This window comes from Lolium rigidum, chromosome 7 (assembly GCF_022539505.1).
Source record: "Lolium rigidum isolate FL_2022 chromosome 7, APGP_CSIRO_Lrig_0.1, whole genome shotgun sequence".
Taxonomy (NCBI): Eukaryota; Viridiplantae; Streptophyta; class Magnoliopsida; order Poales; family Poaceae; genus Lolium; species Lolium rigidum.
In genome coordinates, this window is record NC_061514.1 from 207950504 (window position 1) to 207973869 (window position 23366).

Here is a 23366-nt window from a genome sequence, read left to right on the forward strand (position 1 = left end):
TAAATAATTTTCTATGAAATTTCAAAGTTTCTGGTTTAATTGGCATTTGTGAAATACCAAATTTGCCCCTGGGCCCACCTGTCAGGGTGGCCCAGTGGGTTTGGTTAGACCAGCTCGGGTTCAACCGACCCGAGCGGTCGCTCACTCCACCCCCCATCGCGTCGCCTCCTCGAACCCTAATCCTCTCCTCCTCTCTGGCGACCGTGTCGCCCTCGCCGTCGCCGTATTGTTCCGGCCGTCTCCGGCCAGCTCCGGCGGTGAGATCGGTCGCATCTGACTCGCCTTTCGACGGCGCATCAGATGGCCCGCGTCGATTTGCGATTGGAGGCCCTCCCTGTTCGCCCCCAACCCTACTGCGACTAGGGTTGCGCGGGTTCGCGGCGATTCGCCGCTCGCCGGCGTCCCTGGCGTTGCGGTGCCCTCCGTGGTCCCGCCGCGGTGGTGCTGGGTGTTGCGGCGCTGGTCCGGGCTTGGCTTGGCCTGGCCTGGCGCTGCCGTGCGCCCGGCGTGTGCCGCCGTGGTCGCCATGGCCGTGTCCTTTGTCTGCTCACCGGTAAGTGCTCTTCTCTCTCTCTCTCTTTCTTCTGTTCCTCCTCCTTCTTCTAGCTAGAAATGCGTGATGCGTGTAGTTGACACACGTCCGTTGGGAACCCCAAGAGGAAGGTGTGATGCAGACAGTAGCAAGTTTTCCCTCAGAAAGAAACCAAGGTTTATCGAACCAGGAGGAGCCAAGAAGCACGTTGCAGGTTGATGGCGGCGGGATGTAGTGCGGCGCAACACCAGGGATTCCGGCGCCAACGTGGAACCTGCACAACACAACCAAAGTACTTTGCCCCAACGAAACAGTGAGGTTGTCAATCTCACCGGCTTGCTGTAACAAAGGATTAACCGTATTGTGTGGAAGATGATTGTTTGCAGAAAACAGTAAAGAACAATTGTAGTAGATTGTATGCGATGTAAAGAATAGGACCGGGATCCACAGTTCACTACAGGTGTCTCTCCCATAAGAGAAAAGCATGTTGGGTGAACAAATTACAGTCGGGCAATTGACAAATAGAGAGGGCATAACAATGCACATACAAGATATGATAAATATAGTGAGATTTAATTGGGCATTACGACAAAGTACATAGACCGCTATCCAGCATGCATATATGCCTAAAAAGTCCACCTTCAGGTTATCATCCGAACCCCTTCCAGTATTAAGTTGCAAACAACAGACAATTGCATTAAGTATGGTGCGTAATGTAATCAATAACTACATCCTTAGACATAGCATCAATGTTTTATCCCTAGTGGCAACAAGACATCCACAACCTTAGAACTTTCTCGTCTCTGTCCCGATTTAATGGAGGCATGAACCCACTATCGAGCATAAATACTCCCTCTTGGAGTTAAGAGCAAAAACTTGGCCGAGCCTCTACTAATAACGGAGAGCATGCAAGATCATAAACAACACATAGGTAATAACTTGATAATCACCATAACATAGTATTCTCTATCCATCGGATCCCGACAAACACAACATATAGTATTACAGATAGATGATCTTGATCATGTTAGGCAGCTCACAAGATCCAACAATGAAGCACATAAGGAGAAGACGACCATCTAGCTACTGATATGGACCCATAGTCCATGGGTGAACTACTCACTCATCACTCCGGAGTCGATCATGGCGATGAAGAGTCCTCCGGGAGATGATTCCCCTCTCCGGCAGGGTGCCGGAGGCGATCTCCTGAATCCCCTGAGATGGGATTGGCGGCGGCGGCGTCTCAGTAAGGTTTTCCGTATCGTGGCTCTCGGTACAGAGGGTTTCGCGACGAAGACTTTAAGTAGGCGGAAGGGCAACGCGGGGGGCACACGAGGGCCCCACACGCTAGGGCCGCGCGGCCAAGACCTGGGCCGCGCCGCCCTAGTGTGGCGGCGCCTCGTGGCCCCACTTCCTTTCCCCTCGGTCTTCTGGAAGCTTCGTGCAAAAATAGGACCCTGGGCGTTGATTTCGTCCAATTCCGAGAATATTTCCTTACTAGGATTTCTGAAACCAAAAACAGCGAGAAAATAGCAATTGGCTCTTCGGCATCTCGTTAATAGGTTAGTGCCGGAAAATGCATAAATACGACATATAATGTGTATAAAACATGTAGATATCATCAATAATGTAGCATGGAACATAAGAAATTATCGATACGTCGGAGACGTATCAGCATCCCCAAGCTTAGTTCGCTCGTCCCGAGCGAGTAAACGATAACAAAGATAATTTCGGAGTGACATGCCATCATAACCTTGATCATACTATTGTAAGCATATGTAATGAATGCAGCGATCAAAACAATGGTAATGACATGAGTAAACAAATGAATAATAAAGCAAAGACTTTTCATGAATAATACTTCAAGACAAGCATCAATAAGTTTTGCATAAGAGTTAACTCATAAAGCAATAAATCAAAGTAAAGGTATTGAAGCAACACAAAGGAAGATTAAGTTTCAGCGGTTGCTTTCAACTTATAACATGTATATCTCATGGATAGTGTCAATGCAAAGTAATATAACAAGTGCAATATGCAAGTATGTAGGAATCAATGCACAGTTCACACAAGTGTTTGCTTCTTGAGGTGGAGAGAGATAGGTGAACTGACTCAACATAAAAGTAAAAGAAAGGTCCTTCAAAGAGGAAAGCATCGATTGCTATATTTGTGCTAGAGCTTTTATTTTGAAAAAAATGAAACAATTTTGTCAACGGTAGTAATAAAGCATATGAGTTATGTAAATTATATCTTACAAGTTGCAAGCCTCATGCATAGTGTACTAATAGTGCCCGCACCTTGTCCTAATTAGCTTGGGTTAACACTGATCATCATTGCATAACATATGTTTCAACCAAGTGTCACAAAGGGGTACCTCTATGCCGCTCGTACAAGGGTCTAAGGAGAAAGTTCGCATTAGATTTCTCGCTTTTGATCATTCTTCAACTTAGACACCCATACCGGGACAACATAGACAACGAGATAATGGACTCCTCTTTTAATGCTTAAGCATTCAACAACGATTAATATTCTCATAAGAGATTGAGGTTTTATGTCCAAACCGAAACTTCCACCATGATTCATGGCTTCGGTTAGCGGCCCAATGTTCTTCTCTAACAGTATGCATACTCAAACCATTTGTTTGTGAAAACCGCCCTTACTTCAGACAAGACGAACATGCATAGCAACTCACATGATATTCAACAAAGAGTTGATGGCGTCCCCAGGAAACATGGTTATCGCACAACAAACAACTTAATAAGAGATAAAGTGCGTAAGTACATATTCAATACCACGTTTTTAAGGCTATTTGTCCCATGAGCTATATATTGCAAAGGCGAATGATGGAATTTTAAAGGTAGCACTCAAGCAATTTACTTTCGAATGGCGGAGAAATACCATGTAGTAGGTAGGTATGGTGGACACAAATGGCATAGTGGTCGGCTCAAGGATTTTGGATGCATGAGAAGTATTCCCTCTCGATACAAGGTTTAGGCTAGCAAGGTTATTTGAAACAAACACAAGGATGAACCGGTGCAGCAAAACTCACATAAAAGACATATTGTAAACATTATAAGACTCTACACCGTCTTCCTTGTTGTTCAAAACTCAATACTAGAAATTATCTAGACTTTAGAGAGACCAAATATGCAAACCAAATTTTAGCAAGCTCTATGTATTTGTTCATTAATGGGTGCAAAGTATATGATGTAAGAGCTTAAACATGAGCACAACAATTGCCAAGTATCACATTATCCAAGACATTTTAGAATTACTACATGTAGCATTTCCCGATTCCAACCATATAACAATTTAACGAAGAAGATTCAACCTTCGCCTTGAACATTATGAGTAAAGCCTAAGGACATATTTGTCCATATGCAATAGCGGAGCGTGTCTCTCTCCCACACGGTGAATGCTAGGATCCATTTTATTCAAACAAAAACAAAAACGAAAACAAACCGACGCTCCAAGCAAAGTACATAAGATGTGACTCGAATAAAAATATAGTTTCGGGGAGGAACCCGATGATGTTGTCGATGAAGAAGGGGATGCCTTGGGCATCCCCAAGCTTAGACGCTTGAGTCTTCTTAAAATATGCAGGGGTGAACCACGGGGGCATCCCCAAGCTTAGAGCTTTCACTCCTCTTGATCATAATATATCATACTCCTCTCTTGACCCTTGAAAACTTCCTTCACACCAAACTTCAAGCAAACTCATTAGAGGGTTAGTGCACAATCAAAAATTCACATGTTCAGAGGTGACACAATCATTATTAATACTTCTGGACATTGCACAAAGCTACTGGACGTTAATGGATCAAAGAAATTCATCCAACATAGCAAAAACGGCAATGCGAAATAAAAGCCAGAATCTGTCAAAAACAGAACAGTCCGTAAAGATGAACCTGAAAGGGGCACTAGACTTGCTCAAACGGAAAAACTCAAAACTAATGAAAGTTGCGTACATATCTGAGGATCACACACGTAAATTTGCAGATTTTTTTGATTTTTTTACAGAGACTTCTGCACGAATTCGTGACAGATAGCAATGCTGTTTCTGCGCAGCAATCCAAATCTAGCATCAACTTTACCATAGAGACTTTACTTGGCACAAAAACATGATAAGGAGCGGTTGCTACAGTAGTAAACAACTTCCAAGACTCAAATATAAAACAAAGTACTGTAGTAAAAACATGGGTTGTCTCCCATAAGCACTTTTCTTTAACGCCTTTCAGCTAGGCGCAGAAAGTGTAAATCAAGTATTATCAAGAGATGAAGCATCAACATTGTCACCAGGGGTGTTGGGAGTTGCCTTAACAATACAAGTTATCTTATCTATGTAAGTTTCAGAGGCTCCTTTTTCATTATTCTTAGGCTTGCTATTCTCATCAAACAAATTTTCAGGAACAAGCCAACCATAGTTATCTTCTAATGCCTCAAACATTCCTGCAAGCTTGCAGGGTATTGATGTCTTAATATCCCCTACATCATTAACATTATTAGTGTACTTTATTCTATCAATATCCATTTTTCTAAGGGTACTAGAAAAGTTGGTGTAAGAACCAAGCATATTGTATTTAATAAAGACCTTTCTAGCCTCTCTTGCTATGCTACCAAATTCTTTAAGAAGGGTTTCTAAGATAAAATCTTTCTTCTCCCCTTCCTCCATATCGCCTAATGTGAGAAACATGTGTTGGATTATAGGATTGAGATTAACAAATTTAGTTTCCAACATGTGTACTAAAGAAGCAACAGCAATTTCATAAGTGGGAGCAAGTTCTACCAAGTGTCTATCTTCAAAATCTTCAGCTGTACTAACATGAGTGAAAAAGTCTTCTATATTATCTCTTCCAATTATAGAACCTCGGCCTACCGGTATGTATTTTAGAGTGTACTTAGGAGGAAACATGATGAAATAAACGAAAGGTGAATAAAGTAAATGCAAGTAACTAATTTTTTTGTGTTTTTGATATAGAGAGCAAGACAGTAAATAAAGTAAAGCTAGCAACTAATTTTTTTTTTGTGTTTTGTTTAAGTGCAGCAAACAAAGTAGTAAATAAAATAAAGCAAGACAAAAACAAAGTAAAGAGATTGGATTGTGGAGACTCCCCTTGCAGCGTGTCTTGATCTCCCCGGCAACGGCGCCAGAAAAAGAGCTTGATGCGTGCAGTTGACACACGTCCGTTGGGAACCCCAAGAGGAAGGTGTGATGCAGACAGTAGCAAGTTTTCCCTCAGAAAGAAACCAAGGTTTATCGAACCAGGAAGAGCCAAGAAGCACATTGAAGGTTGATGGCGGCGGGATGTAGTGCGGCGCAACACCAGGGATTCCAGCGCCAACGTGGAACCTGCACAACACAACCAAGGTACTTTGCCCCAACGAAACAGTGAGGTTGTCAATCTCACCGGCTTGCTGTAACAAAGGATTAACCGTATTGTGTGGAAGATGATTGTTTGCAGAAAACAGTAAAGAACAATTGCAGTAGATTATATGCGATGTAAAGAATAGGACCGGGATCCACAGTTCACTAGAGGTGTCTCTCCCATAAGATAAAAGCATGTTGGGTGAACAAATTACAGTCGGGCAATTGACAAATAGAGAGGGCATAACAATGCACATACATGATATGATAAATATAGTGAGATTTAATTGGGCATTACGACAAAGTACATAGACCGCTATCCAGACATGCATCTATGCCTAAAAAGTCCACCTTCGGGTTATCATCCGAACCCCTTCCAGTATTAAGTTGCAAACAACGGACAATTGCATTAAGTATGGTGCGTAATGTAATCAATAACTACATCCTTAGACATAGCATCAATGTTTTATCCCTAGTGGCAACAAGCACATCCACAACCTTAGAACTTTCATCACTCGTCCCGCATTTAATGGAGGCATGAACCCACTATCGAGCATAAATACTCCCTCTTGGAGTTAAGAGCAAAAACTTGGCCGAGCCTCTACTAATAACGGAGAGCATGCAAGATCATAAACAACACATAGGTAATAACTTGATAATCACCATAACATAGTATTCTCTATCCATCGGATCCCGACAAACACAACATATAGTATTACAGATAGATGATCTTGATCATGTTAGGCAGCTCAAACACAACATATAGTATTACAGATAGATGATCTTGATCATGTTAGGCAGCTCACAAGATCCAACAATGAAGCACATAAGGAGAAGACGACCATCTAGCTACTGCTATGGACCCATAGTCCAGGGGTGAACTACTCACTCATCACTCCGGAGGCGAGCATGGCGATGAAGAGTCCTCCGGGAGATGATTCCCCTCTCCGGCAGGGTGCCGGAGGCGATCTCCTGAATCCCCCGAGATGGGATTGGCGGCGGCGGCGTCTCTGGAAGGTTTTCCGTATTATGGCTCTCGGTACAGAGGGTTTCGCGACGAAGACTTTAAGTAGGTGGAAGGGCAACGCGGGGGGCCACACGAGGGCCCCACACGCTAGGGCCGCGCGGCCAAGACCTGGGCCGCGCCGCCCTAGTGTGGCGGCGCCTCGTGGCCCCACTTCCTTTCCCCTCGGTCTTCCGGAAGCTTCGTGCAAAAATAGGACCCTGGGCGTTGATTTCGTCCAATTCCGAGAATATTTCCTTACTAGGATTTCTGAAACCAAAAACAGCGTAAAACGAAGAATCGGCTCTTCGGCATCTCGTTAATAGGTTAGTGCCGGAAAATGCATAAATACGACATATAATGTGTATAAAACATGTAGATATCATCAATAATGTAGCATGGAACATAAGAAATTATCGATACGTCGGAGACGTATCAATGCGGATGCTCCTCCTTATGGAGAGGCCATGCCTTGCTGCTACTACTGCGCTACTAGCTGTTGCTGCTCTGTTTGCTGTTGCTGTGCGTATGCTGCTGTGCCTTCTGCTGCTTCCATGGATTGCTAGCTGCTGCTGCTCTTCTAACTTTGCTCTATGCACTACTGTTGTATGCTATACTCCTACTGTGGCCCTCCTGTGATTGCTCATGAGCATCCAGTGATGCTCATGGCCTACTGGCTGGCTCCTGTGATAACTACTGCCACTAGGATATCCTGTGTGTGCATAATCTTGACCCTGGCTTGATCATTATGCATGATCCTTGTAGTATGCAAGTGCCAGTGTCTCTATTCTTGATGCTATCTTCATCAATTACTCAAGTGTATTCATTTATGGTGCTCTGGCTTGTTTGCAGTGTGCAATTCTTGTAAATTTACAAGAGCCAGTGCCCCAGGGTGCTCTTCTGTGTGCTATAATTTATAGACATGCTCCCTGATACGTCTCCGACGTATCGATAATTTCTTATGTTCCATGCCACATTATTGATGATATCTACATGTTTTATGCACACTTTATGTCATATTCGTGCATTTTCTGGAACTAACATATTAACAAGATGCCGAAGAGCCGATTGTCTGTTTTCTGCTGTTTTTGGTTTCGGAAATCCTAGTAACGAAATATTCTCGGAATTGGACGAAATCAACGCCCGGGGTCCTATTTTGCCACGAAGCTTCCAGAAGACCGAAGGAGAGTCGAAGTGGGGCCACGAGGTGGCGACACACCAGGGCGGCGTGGCCCAGGCCCTGGCCGCGCCGACCTATGGTGTGGGCCCCTCGTGCCGCCTCTTGACCTGCCCTTCCGCCTACTTAAAGCCTCCGTCGCGAAACCCCCAGTACCGAGAGCCACGATACGGAAAACCTTACTGAGACGCCGCCGTCGCCAATCCCATCTCGGGGATTCTGGAGATCTCCTCCGGCAACCTGCCGGAGAGGGGATTCATCTCCCGGAGGACTCTTCACCGCCATGGTCGCCTCCGGAGTGATGAGTGAGTAGTTCACCCCTGGACAATGGGTCCATAGCAGTAGCTAGATGGTTGTCTTCTCCTCATTGTGCTTCATTGTTGGATCTTGTGAGCTGCCTAACATGATCAAGATCATCTATCTGTAATGCTATATGTTGTGTTTGTCGAGATCCGATGGATAGAGAATACTATGTTATGTTAATTATCAAGTTATTACCTATGTGTTGTTTAAGATCTTGCATGCTCTCCGTTATTAGTAGAGGCTCTGGCCAAGTTTGCGCTATTAACTCCAAGAGGGAGTATTTATGCTCGATAGTGGGTTCATGTCTCCGTGAATGCGGGGAGTGACGAAACCCCTAAGGTTATGGATGTGCTTGTTGCCACTAGGGATAAAACATTGATGCTATGTCCGAGGATGTAGTTATTGATTACATTACGCACCATACTTAATGCAATTGTCCGTTGTTAGCAACTTAATACTGGAAGGGGTTCGGACGATAACCCGAAGGTGGACTTTTTAGGCATAGATGCATGTCTGGATAGCGGTCTATGTACTTTGTCGTAATGCCCAATTAAATCTCACTATATTTATCATGACATGTATGTGCATTGTTATGCCCTCTCTATTTGTCAATTGCCCGACTGTAATTTGTTCACCCAACATGCTTTTATCTTATGGGAGAGACACCTCTAGTGAACTGTGGACCCCGGTCCATTCTTTTATACTGAAATACAAATCTGCTGCAATACTTGTTCTTTACTTTTTTCTTGCAAACAATCATCTTCCACACAATACGGTTAATCCTTTGTTACAGCAAGTCGGTGAGATTGACAACCTCAACTGTTTCGTTGGGGCAAAGTACTTTGGTTGTGTTGTGCAGGTTCCACGTTGGCGCCGGAATCTCCGGTGTTGCGCCGCACTACATCCCGCCGCCATCAACCTTCAACGTGCTTCTTGACTCCTACTCGGTTCGATTAAACCTTGGTTTCTTACCGAGGAAACTTGCCGCTGTGCGCATCACACCTTCCTCTTGGGGTTCCCAACGGACGTGTCAACTACACGCATCAAGCAAATTTCTGGCGCCGTTGCCGGGGACTTGAAGAAAAGTTACACCACAAAGATTTCTATCTCCCACGCCAACTTCACGCCAGAAGCAAATTTCTGGCGCCGTTGCCGGGGAGATCAAGACACGCTGCAAGGGGAGTCTCCACTTCCCAATCTCTTTACTTTGTTTTTGTCTTGCTTTATTTTATTTACTACTTTGTTTGCTGCATTATATCAAAACACAAAAAAATTAGTTGCTAGCTTTACTTTATTTACTGTCTTGCACTCTATATCAAAAACACAAAAAAATTAGTTACTTGCATTTACTTTATCTAGTTTGTTTTATTTACTACAGCTAAAATGGCCACCCCTGAAAATACTAAGTTGTGTGACTTCACAACCACAAATAATAATGATTTCTTATGCACACCTATTGCTCCACCTGCTACTACAACATAATTCTTTGAAATTAAACCTGCTTTATCGAATCTTGTTATGCGAGAGCAATTTTCTGGTGTTAGTTCCGATGATGCTTGCTGCCCATCTTAATAATTTTGTTGAACTATGTGAAATGCAAAAGTATAAGGATGTAGATGGTGATATTATTAAATTGAAATTGTTTCCTTTCTCATTAAGAGGAAGAGCTAAAGATTGGTTGCTATCTCTGCCTAAGAATAGTATTGATTCATGGACTAAATGCAAGGATGCTTTTATTGGTAGATATTATCCCCCTGCTAAAATTATATCTTTGAGAAGTAGCATAATGAATTTTAAACAATTGGATAATGAACATGTTGCTCAAGCTAGGGAAAGAATGAAATCTTTGGTTAAAAATTGCCCAACCCATGGATGATCATCCAAACCTTCTATGCAGGACTAAATTTTTCTTCGCGGAATTTATTAGATTCAGCTGCTGGAGGTACCTTTATGTCCATCACTCTTGGTGAAGCAACAAAGCTCCTTGATAATATGATGATTAATTACTCTGAATGGCACACGGAAAGAGCTCCACAAGGTAAGAAGGTAAATTACGTCGAAGAATCCTCTTCCTTGAGTGATAAGATTGATGCTATTATGTCTATGCTTGTGAATGATAGGACTAATGTTGATCCTAATAATGTTCCGTTAGCTTCATTGGTTGCCCAAGAAGAACATGTTGATGTAAACTTCATTAAAAATAGTAATTTCAACAACAATGCTTATCGGAACAATTCTAGTAATAACTATAGGCCATATCCTTATAATAATGGTAACGGTTATGCTAATTCTTATGGGAATTCTTACAACAATAATAGGAATACACCCCCTGGACTTTAAGCTATGCTTAAAGAATTTATTAGTACACAAACTGCCTTTAACAAATCTGTTGAGGAAAAGCTTAATAAAATTGATATTCTCGCTTCTAAGGTTGATAGTCTTGCCTCTGATGTTGATATTTTGAAATCGAAAGTTATGCCTAATAGGGATATTGAAAATAAAATTGTTACTACAGCAAATGCCATCCAAGTTAGAATTAATGAGAATATAAGATTAATGGATGAACTGCGTGCTAGGTGGGATAGAGAAGAAAATGAAAAACTAGCTAAAGAGAAAAATGTAGCTAAAGTTTGGACTATTACCACCACTAGCAATGCTAATGATTCACATGTTGCTGCACCTCCTACTATCAATGGTAAAATAATTGGTGTTGGCAATGTTACTACTCCTAGTGCAAAGCGCGCAAAATTACCTCAAACTGCTAAAACTCGTTGAAACCGCTCTGTGATAAAACTGCTGAAATTTTTTCCAACCTTGGGGATGATAATCCCATTGCTTTAGATTGTAATGATTTAGATTTTGATGATTGCCACATCTCTGAAGTTATAAAGTTCTTACAAAAACTTGCTAAGAGTCCCAATGCTAGCGCTTTAAACTTGGCTTTCACAAAACATATCACAAATGCTCTCATAAAAGCTAGAGAAGAGAAACTAAAACTTGAAACTTCTATTCCTAGAAAGCTAGAATATGGTTGGGAGCCCATCATTAAAATGAGGGTCAATGATTTTGATTGTAATGCTTTATGTGATCTTGGTGCAAGTATTTCGTTATGCCTAAGAAAGTCTATGATATGCTTGACTTGCCACCATTGAAAAATTGTTATTTGGATGTTAATCTCGCTGATAATGCTAAAAAGAAACCTTTGGGGAGAGTTGATAATGTTCATATTATGGTTAACAATAACCTTGTCCCCGTTGATTTTGTTGTCTTGGATATTGAATGCAATGCATCTTGCCCCATTATATTGGGAAGACCTTTTCTTCGAACCGTTGGTGCTACTATTGATATGAAGGAAGGTAATATTAAATATCAATTTCCTCTCAAGAAAGGTATGGAACACTTCCCTAGAAAGAGAATGAAGTTACCTTATGATTCTATTATTAGAACAAATTATGATGTTGATGCTTCGTCTCTTGATGTTACTTGATTTACACTTCTGCGCCTAGCTGAAAGGCGTTAAAGAAAAGTGCTTATGGGAGACAACCCATGTTTTTACTACAGTATTTTTGTTTTATATTTGAGTCTTGGAAGTTGTTTACTACTGTAGCAACCTCTCCTTATCTTAGTTTTATGTTTTGTTGTGCCAAGTAAAGTCTTTGATAGTAAAGTGAATACTAGATTTGGATTACTGCGCAGAAACAGATTTCTTTGCTGTCACGAATCTGGGTCTAATTCTCTGTAGGTAACTCAGAAAATTAAGCCAATTTACGTGAGTGATCCTCAGATATGTACGCAACTTTCATTCAATTTGGGTATTTTCATTTGAGCAAGTCTGGTGCCATTTTAAAATTCGTCTTTACGAACTGTTCTGTTTTGACAGATTCTGCCTTTTATTTCGCATTGCCTCTTTTGCTATGTTGGATGAATTTCTTTGATCCATTAATGTCCAGTAGCTTTATGCAATGTCCAGAAGTGTTAAGAATGATTATGTCACCTCTGAACATGTTAATTTTTATTATGCACTAACCCTCTAATGAGTTGTTTCGAGTTTGGTGTGGAGGAAGTTTTCAAGGATCAAGAGGGGAGTATGATACAATATGATCAAGGAGAGTGAAAGATCTAAGCTTGGGGATGCCCCGGTGGTTCACCCCTGCATATTCTAAGAAGACTCAAGCGTCTAAGCTTGGGGATGCCCAAGGCATCCCCTTCTTCATCGACAACATTATCGAGTTCCTCCCCGAAACTATATTTTTATTCCGTCACATCTTATGCACTTTGCTTGGAGCGTCGGTTTGTTTTTATTTTTGTTTTGTTTGAATAAAATGGATCCTAGCATTCACTCTATGGGAGAGAGACACGCTCCGCTGTAGCATATGGACAAGTATGTCCTTAGGCTTTACTCATAGTATTCATGGCGAAGTTTCTTCTTCGTTAAATTGTTATATGGTTGGAATTGGAAAATGCTACATGTAGTAATTCTAAAATTTCTTGGATAATTTGATACTTGGCAATTGTTGTGCTCATGTTTAAGCTCTTGCAACATATACTTTGCACCCATTAATGAAGAAACACTTAGAGCTTGCTAATTTGGTTTGCATATTTGGTTTCTCTAAAGTCTAGATAATTTCTAGTATTGAGTTTTGAACAACAAGGAAGACGGTGTAGAGTCTTATAATGTTTACAATATGTCTTTTATGTGAGTTTTGCTGCACCGTTCATCCTTGTGTTTGTTTCAAATAACCTTGCTAGCCTAAACCTTGTATCGAGAGGGAATACTTCTCATGCATCCAAAATCCTTGAGCCAACCACTATGCCATTTGTGTCCACCATACCTACCTACTACATGGTATTTCTCCGCCATTCCAAAGTAAATTGCTTGAGTGCTACCTTTAAAATTCCATCATTCACCTTTGCAATATATAGCTCATGGGACAAATAGCTTAAAACTATTGTGATATTGAATATGTACTTATGCACTTTATCTCTTATTAAGTTGCTTGTTGTGCGATAACCATGTTTCTGGGGACGCCATCAACTATTCTTTGTTGAATATCATGTGAGTTGCTATGCATGTCCGTCTTGTCTAAAGTAAGAGAGATCTACCATCTTAATGGTTGGAGCATGCATATTGTTAGAGAAGAACATTGGGCCGCTAACTAAAGCCATGATTCATGGTGGAAGTTTCAGTTTGGACATATATTCTCAATCTCATATGAGAATAATAATTGTTGCCACATGCTTATGCATTAAAGAGGAGTCCATTATCTGTTGTCCATGTTGTCCCGGTATGGATGTCTAAGTTGAGAATAATCAAAAGCGAGAAATCCAAAATGCGAGCTTTCTCCTTAGACCTTTGTACAGGCGGCATGGAGGTACCCCATTGTGACACTTGGTTAAAACATATGTATTGCGATGATCCGGTAGTCCAAGCTAATTAGGACAAGGTGCGGGCACTATTAGTATACTATGCATGAGGCTTGCAACTTGTAAGATATAATTTACATAACTCATATGCTTTATTACTACCGTTGACAAAATTGTTTCATGTTTTCAAAATAAAAGCTCTAGCACAAATATAGCAATCGATGCTTTCCTCTTTGAAGGACCATTCCTTTTACTTTTATGTTGAGTCAGTTCACCTATCTCTCTCCACCTCAAGAAGCAAACACTTGTGTGAACTGTGCATTGATTCCTACATACTTGCATATTGCACTTGTTATATTACTCTATGTTGACAATATCCATGAGATACACATGTTATAAGTTGAAAGCAACCGCTGAAACTTAATCTTCCCTTGTGTTGCTTCAATACCTTTACTTTGATTTATTGCTTTATGAGTTAACTCTTATGCAAGACTTATTGATGCTTGTCTTGAAGTACTATTCATGAAAAGTCTTTGCTTTATGATTCACTTCTTTACTCATGTCATTACCATTGTTTTGATCGATGCATTCATTACATATGTTTTACAAATAGTATGATCAAGGTTATGATGGCATGTCACTTCAGAAATTATCTTTGTTATCGTTTTACCTGCTCGGGACGAGCAGAACTAAGCTTGGGGATGCCGATACGTCTCCGACGTATCGATAATTTCTTATGTTCCATGCCACATTATTGATGATATCTACATGTTTTATGCACACTTTATGTCATATTCGTGCATTTTCCGGAACTAACATATTAACAAGATGCCGAAGAGCCGATTCTCTGTTTTCTGCTGTTTTTGGTTTCAGAAATCCTAGTAACGAAATATTCTCGGAATTGGACGAAATCAACGCCCGGGGTCCTATTTTGCCACGAAGCTTCCGGAAGACCGAAGGAGAGTCGAAGTGGGGCCACGAGGTGGCGACACACCGGGCGGCGCGGCCCGGGCCCCGGCCGCGCCGACCTATGGTGTGGGCCCCTCGTGCCGCCTCTTGACCTGCCCTTCCGCCTACTTAAAGCCTCCGTCGCGAAACCCCCGACACCGAGAGCCACGATACGGAAAACCTTACTGAGACGCCGCCGCCACCAATCCCTTCTCGGGGGATTCTGGAGATCTCCTCCGGCAACCTGCCGGAGAGGGGATTCATCTCCCGGAGGACTCTTCACCGCCATGGTCGCCTCCGGAGTGATGAGTGAGTAGTTCACCCCCGGACTATGGGTCCATAGCAGTAGCTAGATGGTTGTCTTCTCCTCATTGTGCTTCATTGTTGGATCTTGTGAGCTGCCTAACATGATCAAGATCATCAATCCGTAATGCTATATGTTGTGTTTGTCGGGATCCGATGGATAGAGAATACTATGTTATGTTAATTATCAAGTTATTACCTATGTGTTGTTTAAGATCTTGCATGCTCTCCGTTATTAGTAGAGGCTCGGCCAAGTTTTCGCTATTAACTCCAAGAGGGAGTATTTATGCTCGATAGTGGGTTCATGTCTCCGTGAATGCGGGGGAGTGACGGAAACCCCTAAGGTTATGGATGTGTCTGTTGCCACTAGGGATAAAACATTGATGCTATGTCCGAGGATGTAGTTATTGATTATATTACGCACCATACTTAATGCAATTGTCTCGTTGTTAGCAACTTAATACCGGAAGGGGTTCGGACGATAACCTGAAGGTGGACTTTTTAGGCATAGATGCATGCTCGGATAGCGGTCTATGTACTTTGTCGTAATGCCCAATTAAATCTCACTATATTTATCATGACATGTATGTGCATTGTTATGCCCTCTCTATTTGTCAATTGCCCGACTCGTAATTTGTTCACCCAACATGCTTTTATCTTATGGGAGAGACACCTCTAGTGAACTGTGGACCCCGGTCCATTCTTTTATACTCGAAATACAAATCTGCCGCAATACTTGTTCTTTACTGTTTTCTTGCAAACAATCATCTTCCACACAATACGGTTAATCCTTTGTTACAGCAAGCCGGTGAGATTGACAACCTCACTGTTTCGTTGGGGCAAAGTACTTTGGTTGTGTTGTGCAGGTTCCATGTTGGCGCCGGAATCTCTGGTGTTGCGCCGCACTACATCCCGCCGCCATCAACCTTCAACGTGCTTCCTGACTCCTACTGGTTCGATTAAACCTTGGTTTCTTACTGAGGGAAACTTGCCGCTGTGCGCATCACACCTTCCTCTTGGGGTTCCCAACGGACGTGTCAACTACACGCATCACTCCCTTGAGCACGCCTGTTACAAGATATCACCATCCTTGGATGGTTTGCTCCTGTATATGAACTGATTTAATTATCTGTGATATATTTGTTCATGTCCTTTGGCTGATTAATTCATATTGTTAAGATGTTGGTGCTAGGATTGATTCTAGCATGCTTTAACATGCTCTAGTAGGCTCTGGTGATCAAATGATCATCACTTGCTTGTTGATTGCATGCTTATTTACTGCATGTGCCTGTCTGGTGCTATCCTGGTGTTTGTGTGACACCAAAGTCTGTACTGATGCTTGCTCAAGCATCAGTTACTGCTTGCAATGATTCAGTGGATCATCTGCAAGGCTCTGATCAATCAAGTGCTTGTGTACTCATTTATCTGTGTTGTCTTGCTTGGCTAAGTGGATAAATGATGTGAACTGCTTGCAGTTATGATCATCTTATTGAGTTTGGTAGGGCTAGATGGATGCCAACACTGGTTGTGTACCCTAGCCCTCCTTTTGAACCCTACAGGGTGATGATATCTGTGCATGGCTTCTCTGTTGGGATTGGTTAGGTGGTTGAGGTGGCCTCAACAGCAACTCTTGCTGTTCAGGAAGCTCCCACCCTTTGTTGGCTTGATATGTATGGACAATTGCCCTCTGGCCTGACCATATTTGGTTGCCAGATACTTTTGCTGTTGACAAACATGAATAGACACTTGATAGTCTATTTGTCTGATGGTGTTGTGGCCATAGGTGCTAAGTGAATCTGGCTAGCTAGATAGGATCATCCCTTGTTGGATGTCTTTGATTATGCCACTGATTTGGCATAGCCAATGTTCCCAGGGTGCCCTCCTATTGGTTTTCCTCTTGTTTACTTTCACCAATTTGGCTAGTAGCCATATGATGACTCACATATAGGGTTTCTACCCACTTTGCTTCTGTGACTTGTGCATATGATGGATTTTGTATGAGCAAAACTTTGCTTGATCATGATCTATGGGTATACCTCACTCCAGCTCCAAGAAATGGGTGTTGGTGTAGAGGTTCAGCTGCTGGTTGATTTCTTGGCTTGCCCTGCTCCTCCTTGTAAGCTTGATGTCTTGGTTTATTTTCTGGTGATTGGGGAATAGGTGAGACAGCTCTGGCTGTTCACCTGTTCTTGGTGTTCTTGAGCTGTTCTTGCTATCTGGTGACTTACCCTGCTGCCTGTCGATGGATGGAGCTAATGGCTAGGGTTTTGGGCTGTGGAAAGCTTTTATATGATTCTTTGTTGGCTCCTCTGGTCGACAGCTTGGCCTGGCATGTGTTGGTGACTCACTAGCTGTGTGTGTGTGCTGTGCTCCATGCACAGTGCCTGGTGAGCAGGCAGTGTGTGTGTGTAAGCCTGATGCTGTGCACTTGGTCTTGGAGAGGATCAGCTCGGCTGATCTTTGTGCATATCCTCCCTATTCCATTTCTTTGCTAACCTGCCAAGTGGCAATGCCACTTGGCATAACTATTTTCTTGGCTTTGTTGTGTGCAGGTTTCAAGCAAATGATCAAGATGATCCAGAAGATCATCAAGTCCAAGATCAAGTGAAGATGATCTTGTAGTATTTAGGATAGAATCTTTCCTTGTACTTTTCTTTTAATTTCTTTTTCTATTTTTCCAATTTGTGTAATGTGTTTTAATATTTCATATTTCTTTTCTGAATATTGTAATTGACAATGTATCATGTGTGATTATCAATAAAGCTCCCATTTTCTTAATGAGCTTTATCTAATTGTTGTACTATTTATATTCTTGATTACTTATAATTGTTTATTGAATTATCTCAAGTTTGAATTATGAGATATCAATTTGATGTTTGAATTTGAAATTCAAATTCAACTTTGGTTTGAATTCAATCATGCAACTTAAGATTGTGATGCAATCTCTCCCCTCTCTTCTCAAAACCCTAAACTAGCTAGGTGAGATGCAAGTTTGTCGCACTCTCGATACCCTAACCCTGTAAGGTGTCGAGAGAGAAACTTGTCCCCCTTCGATGCAGTTCTTATTTAAAAGCGCGAAATTTCCCCAGAATTTACGATGCAATGCACATCCCTTTCTAAAATCTACCCCTCGATCGTCACTAAACCTGGGACATTACAACAAACCCTGGTCAAAACTAGTTTGACCAATATTACAAAAGTTGTACGGAGTACATAATTCAGAAACCGTCAGAAATATACGAAGCATTCAGGAGTCCAAAGTCAGTGACTTTGAGTCACTTACAACTGTGGTCCACATATCAGTCACCCAAAGTCATGGCAAAGTCAGCTTGGCAAAGTCACCGACGAGACAAAGCAAGCAGTGAACAGACAACTCCGTAGCACTGAAAAGACATCTCACAGAAAAGGCTAGTACTACCTTTTCTTCCCGGATAAGCAAAAATAGCTGATCGGTACTGACGAAATGCACCAGGTCCGCAATGTACTCCAGCTATAAGTGAAGCATGCCTACCACTGAAGAGGAAATTCAAGATTCCACCAGATCCCCATATCACTCTTTTGCATAAAACACGGACATATCTTTTGCACAATTCACCACTTGTTGGTCTAATCTATCGCAGCTTCCATCAGTTGGTCATCTAATTAACGATTTAACGGATTAGAAAAATAAGCGGTGGAATTAGAAGTACTAGTAGCGAAATGTGCAAAATATACCGTCCTTCCCGAGGGGGTTTGTCCAGAAGAGGGCCGGATGACAATGTCCCGGGTGCATCCAGTAAACGAGAGGGGTAGTTTCTAATACATGTAAGAAATTATTTTACAAAAAGGTACATATTAAGTAGTACAACTATTAGTACAGTACTACTATTTCGAGGGAAAATGCCATGTCTTGCGACCTCTAATCAATGAGTAGAAGTTGTAGGTGCGCATAACATGCATTGCTGAAAGCTGGTTCCGCTGGAATTTGAGCTCAGCCGGGGCGGATTCTGCGAAGTTCGCCCGACGTCACTCATGTATCCCACCAAACTGCTCACTTCTTTCAATGTCTCTTCTCTTTCACTGCAGCTCTCCAACATCAGGTGCATCAACTTATCTTGTGCCTTCGCCTCTCGAGAAGGGCAAGGATGGCGATGTCGACATATTCAAGGTTCAACTTTTGGAGCTGTACTTTATCCTGAAGAAGGATTTTGTACTCTATATCGGACTTGTCTCTTTCGAGGCACACGAGTCTTGAGTATGCTGCTGGCTTTCTCCGCTGATGCAATGTTCCTCTCTTTCCGCTTAATCAGCTCGTTCTTCAACATATCGCGCTCATTGCGAAGGCTGCAAATGAGCTCCACAAGAGTTTTCGAATTCTTCTTCTTGGCAGCCAAATCGTCTCGGAGGCGATCACACTCTAAGCCGAGCTCCTCGTTTTTTTCCATCAAGATGGCGACAGGTGGTGTCGATAGTCGGCGCCGCTTCCTTCGAGGCGAAATCATCGGTAGCAAGTAAGCGCAAAGGAAGAAGAAGAAGAAGAAGATAACTACACAGTGCTTGGTGCTACCTCATTTCGCCGGGGTAGGGTCGGGTTGAAATCATCGGACGACGATGATTCCTTGGTCGTGGAAGTTGGTGCAGTACGGGCGTCGTTGGAACTTCCAACCCTTTAAGATGTATAACCATAGAGACTCTTAAAGAGCTTGAGCCCGGGCAAGAAGAAACGAATGTACATGGCGAATAAACTAACCCGGTGAGCACAGCACGGACGCGTTTCGACGGCGGCGGCAGCGGCGGCGACGGCGAGCCCACTTGGTTTCTGGAACCGTCTCTCGAAATTTCGAGCCGGCGCTTTTTATCCGCGTACTTGACCGCCGGCGACCTGAAGTTTGAACACATTAATTGCTGGAGGAGAGAGCGACGAAAGAAACGAAAGTACATGGCGAAGGAAACTAACCCGGTGAGCACAGCACGGACGCGTTTCGGCGGCGGCGGCGACGGCGAGCCCACTTGGTTTCTGGAAGCGTCTCTCGAAATTTCGAGCCGGCGTTTTTTCTCCGCGTACTTGACCGCCGACGACCTGAATTTTGAAGACATTGCTGGAGGAGAGAGCGACGAACAAATGTTTGTTAGGTGGAGAGAGGAAGAAAGTGAATGGAACGAGAGAGTTTAGCGTTTTGCCCTTATAGTCATAGTCGCTAACCGTGACGCGGGAAGGTTGGTCGTCGGCGTTTAATGGTCTCCCGCGTGGAAACCGAGGCGGCCACGAGGCGGCGGCTGGCCACGCGGCGTCCAGTCGCCTACGCCGCCGTAAATGAGGGTAGTTGCCTACCACCACCGGGTGACATGCACCTTTTGCATGTCACCGTGTGACATGCGGCCTAAATTCAAATTTAAAACATTGCGAAAAAAATCATGCATCCGGTGACATGCCCATGGCATGCCACCGATGAAGAGTTCCGTACCATGCACTCTGGCACAATGAGCGAAGAACGAGGACGAGGCACTAGTTCAAATTTAGGATGAAGTTTAAGTTTTATTTTGGTTTAAATTAGATTAGAGGGAGTAGTACTCTTACTTTATTACTCGTACTTGTGTTAATGTAGTAGTATTATTATGGTGGTGTACTTGCGTTCATGTACTTGTTTCAGCTGTTTTGGTGAAGGAGACATGCATCACCTTTTTTGGTGATGTATCTAGTCGTCCTGTAGCCCTTGTCAAATTCCTCTGATATACTCGATGGGAGGGCTTGTTCACCCCATACCGATGGGAGCCCTTGTCAAATCGTAATCATAGCCAAAAGGCGCATTTTTTCCCGATATTACTCGATGCTTAAGGCGCGGGTGGTTGTGGTTCAGTTATCTCCCTAATTTGCACCTGCTTTCCCGTTTCCACTAGTCGAAAGTCGAAACCTGGCCACATTAACAAAAGATCCTGAAGCCGCCGCCTCAACCCTAGCCGCCTCAACCCTAGCCGCCGTCAGGAGGAGTGGGGAACCCGATCTATGCGTGGAGTTTTGAATAAAAGTATTGTTTTCATTAGATTATATTAGATTATGTTAGGATTTTGGTAGCCGCCTTCTTGTTGGTTTCCCCTCAATGGAGATGGCATCGTCTGCAATAAGTGATCTTCGGCCTTTCGTTCGGCGACGAGATCTTCTTCCCGGCGTCAATGGTGGTCTTGAACGATCACAATTTTCTAGGTATGGGCCTTTGGATCTTGCTTCGCCAGATCGATTTTGGATCTTTTGTCTTTGTTGCCGTGGGGAGGATTATCCTCGCAGTTTTTGTCCCGGCTGCTACGTCCTCGACAATGGTGATTCGTACTCTCGGCTCTCCATCGACGATGACAAAGCTAGTCGGTTATTATTCCCTGATATACTCGGTGTTGGTACTCTTGCCGATGTTGTATGATCGCTTTAATGGTTGCGTGCGTGCACGCAGCTTTGGCATTGCGGCTCAAAAAATTATGGGAGAACTTTCATCGGTATCTACGGGTCTATGGTTAGTTATCTATTTTTGGCTGCCTTCGTAAAAGTACAAGATTGTGTTCGGAAGAAGAAAAAATTGAAGACCTCGAAGATTTGTTACTATCTTTTAGACTTTATTTTGTAATCGTTGGAGTCAGTTCATGTATCTCTACCATGTACTATTTGTTGCTATGAATATATGTGGTATTGATTGTCAAAAAAAAACCCAAGATCCTGAAAAACTGTTGGTCTATCCCGAGAAACGAGGAGGTTTAAGGAAACGAGGAGTCCAGCGCGTGCGGAAGGAGCTTTAATCGTGCGAGCATGCAGGGGCAAAATGAGGAAACTAGCGATTACTTTCTCTCCTGCCAGTCTTATACCTTAATAAATGGGCAAACTGAGCACGTTGTAGCTAATCCTTTTATTAATTAAGCAGCTATATTAGTCAATAAGATTTGTTTTGAGAGCCGCTGCCAAACAGTTCTCTTATTTAAACCCGACAGAGTCAATGATGATTCACTGGCGACCCGTCCCCATGATCAAGAGAGGTGTATCCGCAAGGGGGATATGACGTGTGATCCGCTGTTATTGGTCGCGGAGCAAAGAGCTGGGTTCACTTCATGCTGGACCAACTATTGCTTTATTTTGAGGTGCGCTTTGCTGAATGGATATTCCTACTACCATTCTATCTCAAAACCAAAATGATCCTCACTCTGATTTGGCTTCTTGTTAAATCCAGTTGTCCCAATGTAGTAATCCACACATTTTGATCTGCAATGATCGATTGGGATATCATACTTCCTTCATGTAGACCTGATGGAATCATACTCTATTGTAATTTAATAGTAGGTCTCTATTGCATTTAGTAGATTCATATTTTTCTATATCATTTAGGTTGTTAAGCAATACATGTTTCATAAGGTCACCGTCAAGAATCTAGAAGAACCCTCATGACATCTTAAACCACTGCATCAAACTTGAAGTATGGAGGAGAAGTCAGATGCCAAGAGCCATGAGGTAGTAATATCTGTTGCAGAGACCCCTAGTGCACACTCCAGCTACATCTTATGCATCGATGCGATGACAATGGCATCATGAGGGTCTAGGGTATTAATTACATGTTGACCTCTGGCAGTCCATATTAGTTTCTTGTGCAGTTTAGGGAGTTATAAAAACACAACATCACCACAGTAGATGCAGATATTTTCAGGATGTCCTTTTGCAACTCTGGACCATATACGAAATAGGATACACTTAACTTCCTCAATCTCAAACTATCACTTACTTTCCAATTACTGTTAGGCTTGAATTCCAATTTTGGTCAATACCAACACTCACCTGCCGCGTTTAATAAGATTTCTTCTTGTGATATATAGACGTTACTTAGAGTTCATACTGATGTTTCGTATAGAACTGCAAATGATATTTCTGCCAAGGCACTATGTTCAATTAGTAATGATCGATAGCTAAGAATTGTAAACACATGAAGTAAAGCTTCACTATATAATAACCCAAGGAGTCATTTTCACATAAGACTAAACCAATAAAGCAAGATAAAGTTTTTAATTTTATACTACAATATTTTCTAAATATTCTTGTTATTTCTCGCCTCCAATTTGCTCCATAATTCACTAATTTTTAAAGAATGCAATCATTGGATTTTCACCAGAGCTTCATTTTGTGCATTTAAATAACTTGAGGCTACGCACCATTCAACTTCCATCATTCTTTATTTGTAATAAAGGCACTCAAATAAAATAAATAAATTAATATATTTGAGACTGATAATAATAAATGCAGTCAAATTAGCTGTCACTCGAAATATAAGTAATCCACTATCTTTTTTTTTCCACAATGCCATGCAGCTTCACATTTCATATTTAGTTTGTAAGCATTATTTTTCTTTCTTATGATATGATGATTAGC